Source organism: Mauremys mutica, chromosome 2, assembly GCF_020497125.1.
Source record: "Mauremys mutica isolate MM-2020 ecotype Southern chromosome 2, ASM2049712v1, whole genome shotgun sequence".
Taxonomy (NCBI): Eukaryota; Metazoa; Chordata; order Testudines; family Geoemydidae; genus Mauremys; species Mauremys mutica.
In genome coordinates, this window is record NC_059073.1 from 144,695,059 (window position 1) to 144,710,883 (window position 15,825).

General features: G+C 51.2%; 1 protein-coding gene across 3 annotated transcripts in view; it reads right to left on the reverse strand.

Annotated features, from left to right (window-relative positions):
- The window catches only part of TET3 (tet methylcytosine dioxygenase 3), a 165,943-nt gene that overhangs the window by 129,581 nt on the left and 20,537 nt on the right, over positions 1-15,825 (reverse strand). Inside the window, exon 1 of one of the 3 annotated variants that reach the window (XM_045004758.1) lies at positions 17-363. The exons of the other annotated variants lie outside the window; for them this stretch is intronic. The gene's annotated coding sequence lies outside the window, so the exon portion shown is untranslated. Of the gene's footprint in view, positions 1-16; positions 364-15,825 lie in introns of those variants that run through there. 3 annotated transcript variants of the gene reach the window in all.

Sequence of the window (15,825 nt, forward strand, 5' to 3'; positions counted from 1 at the left end):
CAGAGCCTATATTTACCTTGTTCTGCTTTTAATTCTCTTTCCTCTCTCAGCTTGCCAGCGATCACCCACCCCCACACAAAAATCCTCCCCCAGCCCTCGTCAGTTCCAGCGAGAATCCACCACTACCAGGCAGCCATCTTGCTTCATTCTCCTTTAAGCTTGGTTACAGACACCCTGGTGCATTCAGGGGCTTTTTTTCCTTTCTGCCAGACGCTAGAGTCATTATCATACCACTGAGCTCCGGCTCGCTTCCCCCCCCACCCCCAAGAAACAAACACTGTGGACGTGATATGCATGCCCACTCCTCTGCCCGCCTCAGCGAGGGGGCGGGCGAGCCAATCCTCGCAGGCTTCACCGTGTGTGTGTATGTGTGTGTGTGTGTGTGTGTGTACGCGCACGCGTGCGTGTGGAGAGGAGGAGGAGGAAGAGAGGGATGTGGTTTTTCTGCTAGCGATTCGACCGTATCGACTTCTTTCAGGTCACACGAAGCACCAGGCAGCTCTCTCGCTCCCTCCCCGCCTGAGCCAGCTACAAAAGACAGTCGGGCAGCTGTCGCAGATTTCTAAAGAGCTTGCCTTCATTTGAACCAGCTGAGGATCTGGCTCAGCGAGGGTGGGCACCTGCTTAAATCAGTTTTACACCTGGCTAACTCCACTGGAGTTACTCCGGATTTACACTGCTGCAGAGAAGCAGCAGGAAAGCATAGCTCCATCTTTGCTCATCCCAACAGCCAGAGGTAGTTTAAAGAGCCCCAGAAAAGCAATGAACCAAATTCTGACTCCAGTGACATCAGTGTCAGAGACCTTGTTTATAAGATCTGATTCTGTCCTCGCTAATATTGGTGTAACGTTGTCCACTTCACTGGAGTCACTCCAGATTTACAACAGCGTAATAATCATCATCCCCAGCTCTTCTATAGCACATTCCATCAGCAGATCTCAAAGCACTTTACAAAGGAGGTCAGTATCATGGTCTCTGTTTTACAGATGGGGAAACTGAGGCATGGGGCAGTGCATGTCCAAGGTCAAAGCAGGCCAAGGTAAAGCTGCGATTAAAACCCAGGTTGCTCAAGTCTCAGTCCAGTGCTTTAACCACTAGGCAACATAGCACCCCTCCTTCCAACTCTAGGTAACCAAGAGCAGAATTTAGAAGGCCTGATCCTGACCTCATTCCTGTTTGATAACATCCAGTCCAGCGGAGTCACTCTGGATTTACCCTTCTGCAATCTACAGCAGACTTGATAATAACAGTTATCTAGCCATTCACACCCGACTCATCAGTATGGTATATAAATGCCCGTAATATCTGGCCCTTCTGTCTAGCACTTTTTTAATCCATAGAGCTCCCTAATTAATTTTTTTTAATTAAAAGGTTTTAATATATGGTTTAGAGAGTGCTGGGAATTTACACATGAAAATGACAGGTTCCCATGCTCAAAAAGAGCTTGAAATGCAACTCACTAATGGGGAGTGTGGCCCAGTGGACTGATCACATGTCTGGGAGCCAGGAGCTTCTGTGGTATACATCCTGTTTTGAACCAGCCACACTTTATTATTATTTATTTGTATCACCGTGACATCTAGGGGCCCCAGTCACGGACTCGGACCTCACTGCACTAGGTGCTGTACAAAGGGGCTTGCACTTTGGACAATTTTGCTTCATCTCTCTGCCTCCTCCTCCTCCCCACACACAGTTAGGCTTGGAAGGACTTGATCGTTATCAATAAATGTTGGTAAACATCTATTTCCCCGTGCACACACATACCCACGACAAAATATTCCTGTCGATAACAATCAAAATGTGCAAAAGAGGCAAAGGAAGGCGAGGACTCCGTCTGATTTCAGACTATTTGCTTTGTACATTCTGACATGGGATGTTGACAGTTTGTGTTTCGACAGTTATAAAGCTTTAACTTTTTGAATCTCAATCTCAGCTGTCATTAAATAATTCATGTCTGACCCCGCACCGTCCCGTAATTTCCCACAACCGTGAACATTTAAATAGATATTTTAAAAAAGGGTTAAAAAATATATTTAAAACCCATAACTTTGAGCAACGGGGAAAATATGACATGATAATAGAAAAAAATACTTTAAAATACACATTGATATTATCCAGCAAAATGATTAAAAACAATAAAAATGGAGTAGCTACATCATCCTTCCACAAGGCTTTTCATCCATAGACCTCGAAGGCGGGTCAGTATCATTACCCCCAATGTAAAGATGGGGGAAACTGAGGCACAGATGAGGGAAGTGTCATGCCCAAGGTCACACAATGAATCAGCAACTGAGCCAGAATTTGAACCTCGACTGTCAGCCCAGTGCCCTACCCACTAGGATATGCTGCCTCTTACCTAGGCAGTTGTGGATACCAATGACTGCAGATTCCATCCAGACCCCCGGATTACAGGGAAGCAGAATAAAAGCTGCCCAAGTCCTGTACAAACCCGTTGCATCACGCAAACTGCACTGGGACTGGGGGGAACTGTCTCTGCTCCCAATGACTTCATCCCCAGAGTGTCTCCATGTACACTGCCTTGTAGCCTGCATGTGCCCCGGTCTGTGGCTATGGAAAGTTCATCCTCTTTGCTAGGTTACAGAAACAATATTAGCCGGGTTTAATTATCATTACGCCCTGATCAGACACAGTAGTACCTTCAAATCTACAGCCCGGCTGGGCAGGCTTGCTAAGTGTCACGGCTGCTAATGGCCAAACACCACTAGTGCTTCGGAGCTGACACCAGGTTACCTGAAGACTCTTGCAAATGCAAAGCAATGGGTGGCTAAGCCTCTGGTATCCCCCATTCCTTGTAGTGACCCTCTCTGCCTTGGGCCTCCAGGACTTTCAGAGCAGGTCCCCCTGGTTCAAGGAAGTGAATTTACCCTTCCCTGACCCACAGAGGCCTGGGGACGAGGCAGGAATTCACCCCTAGGGTGCTAAATGTCAACTGCACTTTAATTCCCACTCTGGGCTCCACAGAAGCTTTGCAAGCTGAGGGGATGTGCATCCTACAGCTGGACAGGCCATTTCCCTCTTTCAGCCGCTGTCAGCCACTTTCTGGGAGACGCTAAATCCCTCGCACCCCATGTCCTGGCAGAACAGTCTCACCCTCCCGTCTGCCATCTTGGAAAATGGCATCCCTCTGGCCACTGTGGCAACAACAAAGGCCTATGGAGGCTTCATAAAAGCTCTTGATCACTGCCTGCTTTGTAGACACCAACACAATTCTGGGGGAACCCCTGCTATGTCTCTGCAAGCTGGACTCCAACCAGGGCCACTTTGGAGGGTGTTGGAGACTCTGCTTACTGCTACATGAGGCCAAAAACACCCCGGACTTGTGAGGACGTTTGGGCCCAGAAACTGGAGCTTGAACTCAAGTTACTGGAGCAATCGGAGATGAATTTGGCCCAACGTATCCTTCTACCCACAGCGCCTGTGCTGGCAACTGGGGAGCAGCTGGTGAAAACTGAGACACCGAAGGGTTGATGCAGTGTAGACGATTAGGCTCCAGCTGGAGCTCTGGCTCTAGGACCCTGCAAGATGGGAGGGTTCGCCCCAGTCTCAAATGACTACAGGGCAATTAAACAGCCCCTTAGCCGAGTCAGCTGACCTGGGCCAGCCATGGGTGTCTAATTGCAGTGTAGACATAGCCTAAGGGGCCAATTCCAGAAACCACCCTGGGGCCCCTTGCTGACAGCTCTGGCTGATACCTACGATAGCGGGGCACTGGGTATTTACAGCACATTTCTGGAGCTGGCAGGTTCCTGGAATGGCGCTAATGGGTGCATGAGAAGGGAAGAGGGTTTAAAAAACAAAAACAAATGCAACTGGATAGGAATTTTGCACTCCTGAAATTTACAAGATCAACTGTCCTGGAAACTCAGTCCTCCCTGCATATCAACAGAACTGGTACCACTCAGGCAGTCGTGGGGGAGTGTGTGTGTGTAAGATTCTCGCAGCCTGGCCAGCCAACAAGCCTCACCTCTGACCCCAAGATCACAAAAGGAGTTTAGTGTCCACGCCTCTCACTCAGTCCTTGGACTCTGGGTGAAACCTGACTCACCAAATTCATTTCACATAGGCCTCTGATGGGAACATATTCCTCTCGCCAGCTATCCTGGCTGGCTCCAAACCACTGAGCAATATTGGCAAACTGTGACAAGTTCCAGGGGCCACGTTTTCAAAAGGAAGTTGGAAAACTGGAGAGGGTGCAGAGAAGAGCCACAAAAATGATCTGATGACTGGAGGAAATGCCCTACAGTGGGAGACTCAGAGAGCCCAATCTGTTTAGCTAATAAAGAAAATGATCAAGCGGTGACTTACGGTGTATAAGTACCTCAGTTGGCAAAAAAATACCAGGTGTTAAAGGGCTCGTTAATGTAGAAGAGAAAGGCAGAACAAGCAGCACTGGCTGGAAATTGAAGCCAGCCAAATTAGAAATAAGGCACAATTTCTAACAGTGGAACACTCTACCAAGGGAAGTGGTGGATTCTCCCTCTTAAGCCTGGGTGCCTTATTGGAGGGTTTGCTTTAGCCAAGCACAAGTTACTGGGCTGAGTACAGCGATAACCAGGTGTGGCCTGTGTTATCTAGACGGCCAGACGAGATGCTCTAATGGTCCCTTGCAGGCTTAATCTACAAATGTCTGAGGAGCGCTGTAAGGCTCTGTAAGCCATTCGCTGATTACCCTGGGCTTGTATTTTCTCCATTAGACAATACGCCAGCAACATCTGTGAACATCAGTTTGTGGAAATCCTGCTCCGCCTTCGCTGCTATCATTAGAAACGATAGGTTTCTGGAACATCATCATTTTACAGGGAGCCGAACAGAGGAAGAAGCAGAGGCACTGAGAAGTTATGAGCCTGGAGAGAACACGCAGCTGTTTCTGGAACAGAGGGGATTTTTCCTGGATGAGCTGGGAAGTTGACAATGGATGAAGTAGAGACTTTAGTCTTCACTTCTGTCCCGTGGCCAATATGATAGCAGGCAGCAAACCAGGAGAATAAGTCCACCGAACAGTCTCAAAGCACTTGATAAACACCTCGCTTTACAACAGACCTAACAGATGAGGAAAACTGACACACAGAGAAGTGACTTTCCCTGAGTAGGAAGGTGAGTGGCATAGCTAGGAATAGAAACCAGGAGACCTAACTCCCAGTCCCCTTCACGCTAATCACTGGATACCACTCCAGAGTCAGGAGTAGAATCCAGGAGTCCTGAACCAGTCATCTGCTCTAAACACTAGATTGCGCTGCCCCAGTAAGTGGATGGCTACATTTTGCTGGTAACTGACACGATCCCTGTAGCCTTGTGAAGTTTGATGGCAAGCTGAGAGTTTAGGATGAAGGGCCCTTTACATTAGAAATGTCAGCCTTCAACAGGGTATTATCTGTTCCCTGCACTCCAGAGAGCTGGTTATCAAGAGCGTTTTCTGGGGTTTAGCATAGGGCAGCTGAGAGTCAGGACTCCTGGGTACTATTCTCAGCTCTGGGATGGGAGGGGTTCCAGTGGTTAGAGCGGAGGGGTGGGGGTGGGACAGAATCCCGAAGTCCTGACTCTGTCTCCCCTCCCCCACTATAACGCCCTAGACCAGGGGTAGGCAACCTATGACACGTGTGCCAAAGGCGGCACGCGAGCTGATTTTCAGTGGCACTCACATTGCCCCAGTCCTGGCCACCGGTCCGGGGGGGCTCTGCATTTTAATTTAATTTTAAATGAAACTTCTTAAACATTTTAAAAACCTTATTTATTTTACATACAACAATAGTTTAGTTATATATTATAGACTTCTAGAAAGAGACCTTCTAAAACGTTAAAATGCATTACTGGCACGCGGAACCTTCAATCAGAGTGAATAAATGAAGACTCGGCACAGCACTTCTGAAAGGCTGCCGACCCCTGCCCTAGTACCTCTTCCCTCCCAGGAGCAGAATCCAGGATTCCTGCATCCTAACCCCCTGCTCTAACCGGTAGACACACTTCCCTCCCCGAGCTGCGGATACAACCCAGGAGTCTGGGAGGGAAGTGGATCAAGTACTAACCTCTCCTCCTTCAGAGCTGCTCCCTGTCTACCATGCCTGGAGCAAAGGGGGAGACAGCACTCACCGCCGACGATTTACTACGACGGACGGCAACCCCAGGCTCAGATTTAAGCTGCAGACGTCTTTGAACAGACTAAGGTCGTCCCAAGACTCACGCAAAGGAAGGTCAGAGATATTCATCGTGGGCCTGGTAAAGGGCTTTGAGAAGCCAAGGATAAAAGACCCCATGTAAGTGCGACACTGCAGCAGCGCGAAGCCATCGGGCGAGAGATTGGCTGGCCTGGGCACCAGACAGTTCTGGCTCACGCCCGGCCACACGAAGAACAGAAAAGGGCACTGAGCCAGCGCGGGTGTTTTTTCTTCCACTGCTTTGCGGCGACTGGGGCTCTGCTTCACCGGCCCCTCAAGACGCTCTGCGTCCTAACATGCATAGGGCCCTGGGGAAAAGGAGTCCCCCAAACCACCCTCTCCCACAGGGTTCGTTTTAGTCAGCTACCAGCTCCTATCACCAGAGTCACTCCCCACAGTGCACGCAACCCATCCAGCCAATGCCTACAGAACAGATTCCTATAAGTGAGGGCACCCAGAGCGGGCCTTTAAAGCGCCCTTCCCAGAGAGGGAGGCCAGCCTGGCAACCAAGACACTGGCCTGGGAATCAGGACACCAGAGGCTCAGCTTCCTTGGGCAAGTCGCTTAGGCTTGGTCTGCACTACCAGCTTCTTTCGGAATAACGCCGTCGCTGAGCAACAGTTATACACACCTGGCCCCAGTGCTATGAGCACCGCCTCTCAGGGAGGTGGAGTATCTACAGCAACGGGAAAAGCTCTCCCATCGGTAAAGGTAACGTCCTCACTAAGCACAGGGGCGGCTCTAGGTACTTTGCCGCCCTAAGCACAGCAGGCAGGCTGCCCTCGGCGGCTTGCCTGCGGGAGGTCCCTGGTCCCGTGGATTCGGCGGCACGCCTACGGGAGGTTCGCCGAAGCCGCGGGACCAGCAGACCCTCCGCAGGCATGCCGCCGAAGGCAACCTGCCTGCCGCCCTCGCGGCGACCAGCAGAGCACCCCCTGCGGCTTGCCGCCCTAAGCACGCGCTTGGCATGCTGGTGCCTGGAGCCGCCCCGACTAAGCACTACAGTGGCACAGCTGCACTGCTGCAGTGCTGTAAGTGTAGACAAGCCCTTAATCTCTCTGGATTTCAGGTCCCCACCTGTAAAATGTGGACAAGGACACTTCCTTTCCCCCACCCTTTGTCTGTTTTGTCTTTTAGAGCGCAGCCTCTTCCAGGCAGAAGTATCTCCTACCTAGGGTCTCTGCAGTGTCCAGCGCAACAGGGCCCTGATTTTGGTTAGGAAACGACCATAATACAAATCAGCTTGAAACTGAGCAGATTTGGTAACATGATGGAAGAGCCACTCATCTCCAGAAGGGGCACGCTAAGATACATTTCACCCTGCATGGAGCACTGTTCGCTGCCCCAGCGTGCAAGTCCTAGGATCTGAGTTCCTCCCTCAGCTCAGCCATTGATTTGCTGCACAAGTCATCTCCTCTCCCTGTGCCTCAGTCTCCTCGTCTGTAATACTGACTCACCTTTGTAAAGTTCTTGGAACAGTTCAGATCAAAAGAGGCAATAAGCGCGGAGCGTTGTTAGTCTCACACCTCCGGACACGCACAAGGATTGAATTCAGGCAAGGGCTTGGTGAAAGTTTCATCACTCAAACCCTCAAAAGCCACACAAAACTTTTTAGGTGCCACTACTGACGCAGATGTCAGCCCAGGGCTGGCCAGGAACCAGGGGAGGGTTCATGCTTGGAGATGAAAACCACATGGGAAGTCAAAGGGTTTTCATGAAAAGCTGCCATTTCTGCAGCATTCGGCTCAGAGCTTTGGCGGGCGGAGCAGAAGCAGACAGGCTGAGTCAAGCATGCTGGGGACACAGACCCAACCACCACGCTACCCACAGCAGGTCTCCAAACAAGAGAGGGCATTGAGCCTATAAGGGTGACTGCAGATCTTCCCCAAAGCACTGGGAAGTCCAGATCCTGGGTACTAGTTCAACCTGTTATAGGCATGGAGGCCAACTATTGCCAGCTCAGATCTAGATGCAAGGTTTGTGGGTGTTTGGGTCAGGGGGACCAGTTCTGGGCCCACATACAGGCAGAAGGCTGCAGTGGGAACTTCCTAGGAGCACCCGGACAGCACCTATTTTGTGTGCATTTGCATGCATCAACATAATGCCCGATTCAGAGAATGCTATATTGTTCCTACCCACTGTGCATAAGTAATTCTGTGCACTGGTGGTTCTGTATAAACAACAGATGTTAAATACATTGCATTGTATTAAAAAAAATGCATAGGCAAAAACAACATGCCCAGACTCATAATATTTGCCCAGGCTTGTATCGTCCTTGATAGAGCTGAAGGAATTGGTTTCAGGTTGAACTCTGCAGCAATACCATCTGCAGTCAACAGAACACAAGCTTATATGTATCTTTTGCACATGCAGGTGCAATTCCAATTGAACCAAATGGGAGGCTGTATCTATTGGGTTTCTATGAAACTGGGCAGGCGGAAGCCTGCTCCTGCCTTGAAGGGGTAAAAACAGCCGGGGGAGGGAGCTGTGACTGGAGAAAGCAGCTTTTAGGCTGGGCTGATTGGGGGAAGTGGCTGCAGCTGGGGCCACGCCCGAAACAGACTCAGCTGGCTCTTATAAAGGCAGAGAAGCCAGGGGCAGACATTGAGTTTCCCTCTGCCTGTAGAAGGAGATGGGCCTGGCTGCAGGGTGCTAGATATAGGGTACCTGAGTGGAGCAGGGCTGGGGAAAGGGCAGAGGAGCTCCAACTTGGAAAGTCCCAGGCTGCGGCCCAGCATTGGGCTAAAAGGTACTGGGGGTTGCAGAGGGCAGCCCAGGGGTAGGCCTGGGCAGCAGGTCCAAACCCTCCTTGCCAGTGATGAGTGGCTGATACTGCAGTCTGCCCCAGGGCATGGGGCTAGACAATGACTGGCAGTAGCCGTATACTGAGGTGAGGTGGGAATAGTGGGTATGGGTTCCCCAGGGAGGGGAGACCTTAAGACTCAGGGGTTACTGCCAGGGAGCAGCACCCCATGTAAAAGGGCACCAGGTCCAGGGAGGGACACGGGGGCCAGAGGACAGGCAGATCACCAGCCTGCAGAGGGCGCTCCGGAGCTGGAATGAGCTAATTCCCTGAGAGACCAGCAGCAGGCATCACAGGGGTGAGTCTGTACGTCTATAGAGGCAAATCTATTATAGTTAGAGAGGGTGTGTTTGTACAGCACCTGGAACACCAGGGCTCTGGTGCATAACTGGGACTCCTAAGTACTATGGTAATTTAAATAATATCACATATCTGCTAGTGGCCCCTTTGCTTTGCATGACACAGTGCACCTGAGAGCCCCTACAACATAAGAGGACCCTGAAGACATAGAGCAAAATCTGGATTGCAAGTGCCCCTACATTTGACGGCATGAGGATCTAAGGGGTTCAGAACAGCCTATTACAGGATTAGGAGAATGTTGTGAAATTCAGATCTGGAATCTGTCATACCCCTGCTTTGCCAAAGTTTCGGGGGTGTTGGTACCGAAGGCTTGTCTCTAACTACTGATGATTTGGTCTCACCCCAAGAAGGTTAGCCCTTGCTCTTATTACAGGGGAAGGCCATGCATGTTTCAAGAATCTCCAAACTGCATTTCCCCCTCTGCCTGCACTGAGTGCCTGAATGTATGCCAAAAGCAAAGATCTCTGCCCCTCCCAAGTCAGAACTGATCAGACTAAAGGATAAGCAGTTCTTGCTTGGATGGAAAAATCTACCCCTCCACTGAGCCACGTGCACTGAAAACCCATTCATTTTAAAAGGACCAGGATCAATGCAAACATTGCCTAGTACACCTGTGGAACTCACTGCCACATGAGCTTATGGAGGGCAAGAGCTTAACAGGGTCCTTAAAAGGGCTGGGCATTTATATGGATGACAAGAGCATCCGCAGTTACAACAGCATGGATTAAACAGAACTAACTAATCTGGAAGGGCTATAAACCCCCATGCATCAGGGCATAAACAAAGTTCTAACTACTAGGGGTCAGGAAGAACCTTCCCTGCAGGCAGGCTATCCCTTCACTGCCTGGTGCAGGGTCTCTTGCACCTTTCTCTGAAGCAGCTGGTGCTGGCTCCTGTCAGAGACAAGACACCAGATAACAGGTGAACACAGGTCTGAGCCACTGTGGCAATCCTTAGGTTCCTCCTTGGCCAGCTGCATGGCCCTCTGTGTTCCCAAGGGATCTGAGTGCTGACCAGGGAGTTTACCATTAACCAGCCTCTCGGTGGCTCTCATTAGAATGAGAGAGGCTGCAGGGCAATAACAGTGAAAATGGATGGAAGTGAATGGGTCAGTGGGTGCTGTGTCATGGGGGCAGAGCTTCACCCTCCCCTCCCCCCCAATCAATAATGACCTCACAAACAGAAAGCTATTCCCTTTCTCTAGCAGCGGTTCACAATACACCCGCAGCTGAAAAGCCCCCCTCCCTTTGGAATGAGAGGCAAAGAAAGAGCATGCGTTGACCAATGTCCCCTCTTCAGCTCCTAAAGCTCCATTACAGCTGGCACAAGCTTTACCCGCTCTGAAAGAACACAGGGATTCTGCAAAGCAGGCAAATGTTTCAGCCTATTGTAACTGGGCAGGGCTGCAGGTACCACTCGTGCCCAATACCAGCAAGCCTGCCCTCTGTGGCATGCAAGCCTGGTTGCTCCTTGGAGGTCCAGGGTCATGGACATGTGAAGGGGACATATGGGACAGAGGGACATATGGTGCTTGAGTAGCTGCACTCATGTAGATAGCGTGGACCCTGATCAGAACTTCCCCCAAAGTTCTGGGCAGGCTGGATCCAAGGGACCGGCTCAGCCCATCATAGGCAAGGGGGCTAGCTACAAATGTTTAACATTTAAACCCCTTTGCCCCATATGCTCGAGTGGCAACTCAGCATTCTCTCCCACAGCATCCAGCTTCTCACATGGCCATATCCCTCCTCTGGCTGGGCTCAATTACGTCCAACAGGATCAGCGCTTGGATGGGGAAACTTTCCCGGGAGTAGCCAGGTGCAGCAGGCGGCAGGGTAGGATTCAGCAGGAGGCATTCTTCCCTCTGAATCACAGCCTGATGCTGGCTGCAGGAGGGGCTGTGCTCGCGGAGAGCCCTGTGACGGCCACAGGCTAACATGGGGATGCCCCGGCAGGCTCATTACGGACCCCGTGGCACCTTTCTCAAGCCCTCCACTCTGATCACGCTTTTCACAGAGCCACAGACAGAGGAAGTGACTTGCCCTAGATTGGTGGCAGAACTGGAGCTAGAACCCAGGTCTTCCAAGTGACAGCCGGGCACCCTAACCGCACACAGCCTTCCTCTACCAGCAAGGTTTCCCACAGCATAGCGTCCAGCTGGGGCCACTGCACTCAGCTCCCTGAAACTCCCCGGTAGTTGCCCTTGCATTCAGTGTTCCTGTCCCCTGTAGCACTGTCGGGGCAGAGAATTGCTGCATCTCCCCCCGAGAGGGTAAAGGAAGCAAGACAGAGGTGCTATCTCATTACTGGTTCTTCAAACAGCAGGCCAGCCACTGAACACACTCCCCTGCAGCAGATAGCATCTCACGGATAGACCAAGGACAGCAGCAGGCCTGTGTTTTGGAAGCAGAGGGAATTCCTCCATAGCACTGCAGTCAGCTCAGCCTCGATCCCAGAATCCAAGCGCGTAGAGCACGAGGAAGGGAGCCAGGATTCCTGGTCATATTCCCAGCTCTGCCACCGACTTGGTGGGTGACCCTTGGTCAAATCACTCCCCCTCACCTCCGGTCTGTGCCTATACTGACACACAGTTGCAAGGCCTGTGGGGTGAACACCCATAAAGCACTTGGGATATCTGTGGGCGAAAGCTGTCTATGGCTATTATTATTTTGGGTGTTGTAACATTGCACAACCAGCGTTGTGCAACTTGCCGTGGGGGTTGCATCAATTCACAATGACATGGCATAACAATGCAGCACCAAGCCCAGGCAGAGAGGCTCCTGACAGCACAACCCGGCCCCACAGGACAAACACCTGGTGGGGGCAGCACTCCCCCACCCCGCCATATTAGTATTGGGGGCATGAGACCATGCTCTCCATCTTTGCCTCCATATCAGCCACGGCAAATGGCTCTCTGTAGGCAGAGGTCTGAACAGAGCCACTTATATCAAGCTTAATCTATATACAGTGGTTAGTGATACCGATTAACTGTCCTGTCACAGCTGAAGAAATGGCCCATCTAGGGTGGGACCCCAACTTTGAAGGCAGCCAGCAGGGGACACTGCACAGAAAGGCATCAACCTGCTACAGAGGACTGTGCATCTGACCGTGTGTGACCCCCGTCACCGCAGTTGCAGCAGGGCAGGTGGGTGGGTCGGGAGCCAATCTCCAGGGGCACAATTCGTTTCTGCTGTGCTCCTTGTTTTACATGCAGAGCTATAAACCGTCCATCCACCCCATCTGCGAGCAACGCAAGAGTCAGACGGCCAGGTTCAGACCCCAAACAGCTAGGTGGTGTCAATCTGGAGTAAGAATGCGTGGGCCAGATTCAGAGCTCAAGCAGATTAACATAAATCCTAAGTAGCACTGTCTAGATCAGTGGTGTTGCATCAATTAACCGGGCTCAGAATTGGCCCATCCCTCGCCAGCAGTGTTGCTACATTCCAGCCACCCGGGGTAGCTTCAGTCAGCGCTAGTAGCACATTGTCCAGCCACTGGGTTCCCATCCCTCATCCCAGCTTTGTGTACAAGCTACCTCTGTGCTATTAGCCCCCCACAATTCCCCTTGGGACCAGTCTTGAGCCAACTGTGAAACTCTCATCCACCCGGAGGATCCTAGGAAAACTCTCATAGGAAGAGAGAATGAAACAACTGGGATGGTTTGCAGGAAATGAATAAGAGGAGACATGATCATAATCAAGGAAAATCCCAAGGGGCAGTTCAAGCAGCGCCCAGATCACCACCAGCCAGAGGGGACATGAGAAAAGTACACAAAAGAACAAGGCGATTTATTCAACAAAATTGAAAAGGTGGCCAGTTCATACTGGAAAAATGGAAAAATTAGTTTTCACTCTGTGCAATTAGCCTGTGGAACTCACTGCCACAGGACATCACGAAGCCCAAGAATTTAGCAACATTCAAAGAGAGACTGGATGTTTGTGTGGATAATGAGAATATCCACAGTTAGAATAGTTAGTGCTAACAGAGTTAAACTACATGCTTCAGGGTTTAAACCAAATCTCTGCTGGGGATTGGGAGGAGCCTCAGGGAAGGCAGGTTACCCATCTGCCTACTGGGAGAGGTGGGGGTCTCTTGCACCTTCCTATGAAGCATCTGGTGCTGGCCAACATCAGAGACAGGATATTGGACTAGCTGGACCATGGGTCTGATCCAAAATGGCAATCCCTGTGTCCCTATGCAATCAAGAGAGGCAAAGGTCACATTATTCACCCTATGTATGCCGCCCAGCTCCTCCAAGCAAAGATCTTTGCTAGCCGCTTGGCTCCGGGAATCTGTCCCAATGAAATGCATTAGCACAAAAGGCTCAAACCACAGAAAGCATTCAGATGCTTTCGTTCATTCCACTAACCTGGGCTGCTAATATCCAGAGAGATTTAATTAAGCAAATATAGTTTTAAAAAAACAAGAAAAGGAAGAAGATACTGGAGTGACACATTCTATTCCCCGCCCCCACACACACACCAATTTGCTGCAAAAGTACAGTAATTTTTAGCTGATAACATCACAGCCTAGATTTGAAGTATCTTCACTATAGGCATGGTAACAGCCCTTGCGTTTGTGGGCTGAGCAGCATTCTAAATTAGCCAAGGACGTCAGCAGCTAGAGGGAGGGAGGGATTCAGCAGGCAGAAGAGTGAGGGGATGGGTCCCCTCTGCAAGGGGTGTATGCAGGCAAAGGACAGCTGCAGGAGATGTTAGAGGTGAGGCAGAGAGGCTGATCCTGCCTGGAGCTGCTAAGGCCGATCTTGTGCAGGCCTGCGGGGACGCCAAAGGAGCTGCAAGCAGACCAAACCCCCAGTAGGTTGTGAGTTGAGGGGAGCGACTCGGTGGGGGTAGGACCAGATCCTCCACTAAGGAAAAGTCCTGTGCAGCACCCAAGGGGGCGAGGCGCCGTCTAAGCAATGGGCCGGGGGTACCCAGAGTCTGCACAGCTGAGGACTGCAGCAGCATCGGCTCAGGCGCCCATTCTGTCAAAACAGAGCAGAGAGCAGCTGCCTCTTCCTTAACACAGCAGTTCAAGAAACCAAGATGACGAGGCTCGTCGGGTTCTGCTCCAGTTCAGCAGACAGGTAAGGATCTAGCTAACTATGATCCTGATATGGCCCCCCATTACCACCGTAGCTCAGCACCTCACAGTCTTTCATGTATTTATCCCCTAGGAGAGAGGGCAGAGCTATTATCCCATTTTGCAGATGGGCAACAGAGGAACTAAATGACTTGGACAAGGTCATATACAGAGTCTGTGGCAGAGCAGGGAATTAACCCTGCATCTTCCGAGGCTAGCACCCCAATGGCTAAACTAATGCTCTCACCACTGACCTGCCCTCCTTCGCCCCATACACCAACGTCCCCCTGCAGCGATCCCTCTAAACTCACTCCTTAGAGTTCAAAGCAGACGCCAAGAGCCGGGCCAAGAGGAAAGCGAGAGCAAAGTGCTGCTCCTTAGCAGCTGTGCAGGCAGAGGCCAGCGGAGATCCCTCCAATACATCAGCCTCAGCCAATGAGATTTCATAGCTAGCTTCACATTGGCAACTCAAACGGCTCTCGCAAGCTGGTAAGCAGCAGATTCAGGGCTGCCCTGGCAAGGGCATTCGAGTCCCCCTTCTGCTCCAGCGCCTGCAAACAGACCCAAGCCTAAAGAAAAAGCATCCAGCTGGCTCCCGGGAGGGCTGACAAATTAGTAACTTTTTTTTTTTTATCCTTAGTGCTTTAAACGAGATTCTCTCTAATCCCAACAGCGTTTGGCACAGAGACAGATTCACACCGGAGTTTGCATTTCCCGACAGTGGGACAGAAGCCTTCCGTCGACCCAGTTCCCATCTCTCGGAGAGGTGGATTTGCTACAGAGATGGAAAACGCCTGCCGTTGGCTGCAGCGTTGCGAGCGCAGATGTGGCCTTACTGCGACACCCCCGACAGCACTTTACACCCAGTCTGCCGTGGGGGTAAGTGGCAGCACGTGGCGCAGGAGATGGGGAAGTTTAGGCCCACAAAGCGCAGCGCTACTCTGAAAAGCGATTCAGTGGCAGTGGCAAGGTGAGTTCCTGACGTCTACAATGTAGGTCAGTTTGCAAGTAAAAACGATCTGGCGGGGCGTGTCGCCCCGTTCCTCCAAGCTGCCAGCTCTGCAAACTCACAGTGGCTCTTGGACTCCAGCGGAGGGGGATCGGAGTGAACTTTTCAAAAATACTTAAGCAATTGAAGTGACTATCAGGGTTAGAAGAGACCTCAGGAGGTCATCTAGTCCAATCCCCAGACAGATTTTTGCCCCAGATTCCTAAATGGCCCCCTCAAGGGTTGAACTCACAACCCTGGGTTTACCAGGCCAATGCTCAAACCACTGAGCTAGCCCTCTCCCAGTCCCCAATGACATGGGTGCTTTTGAAGATATCTCCCGGGTGTCTTTCCTGCTCGCACATTGTCACTAGCGATACGGGTTCCGTGGGCCTGAGGCACAGCTCTTCCACTGCACT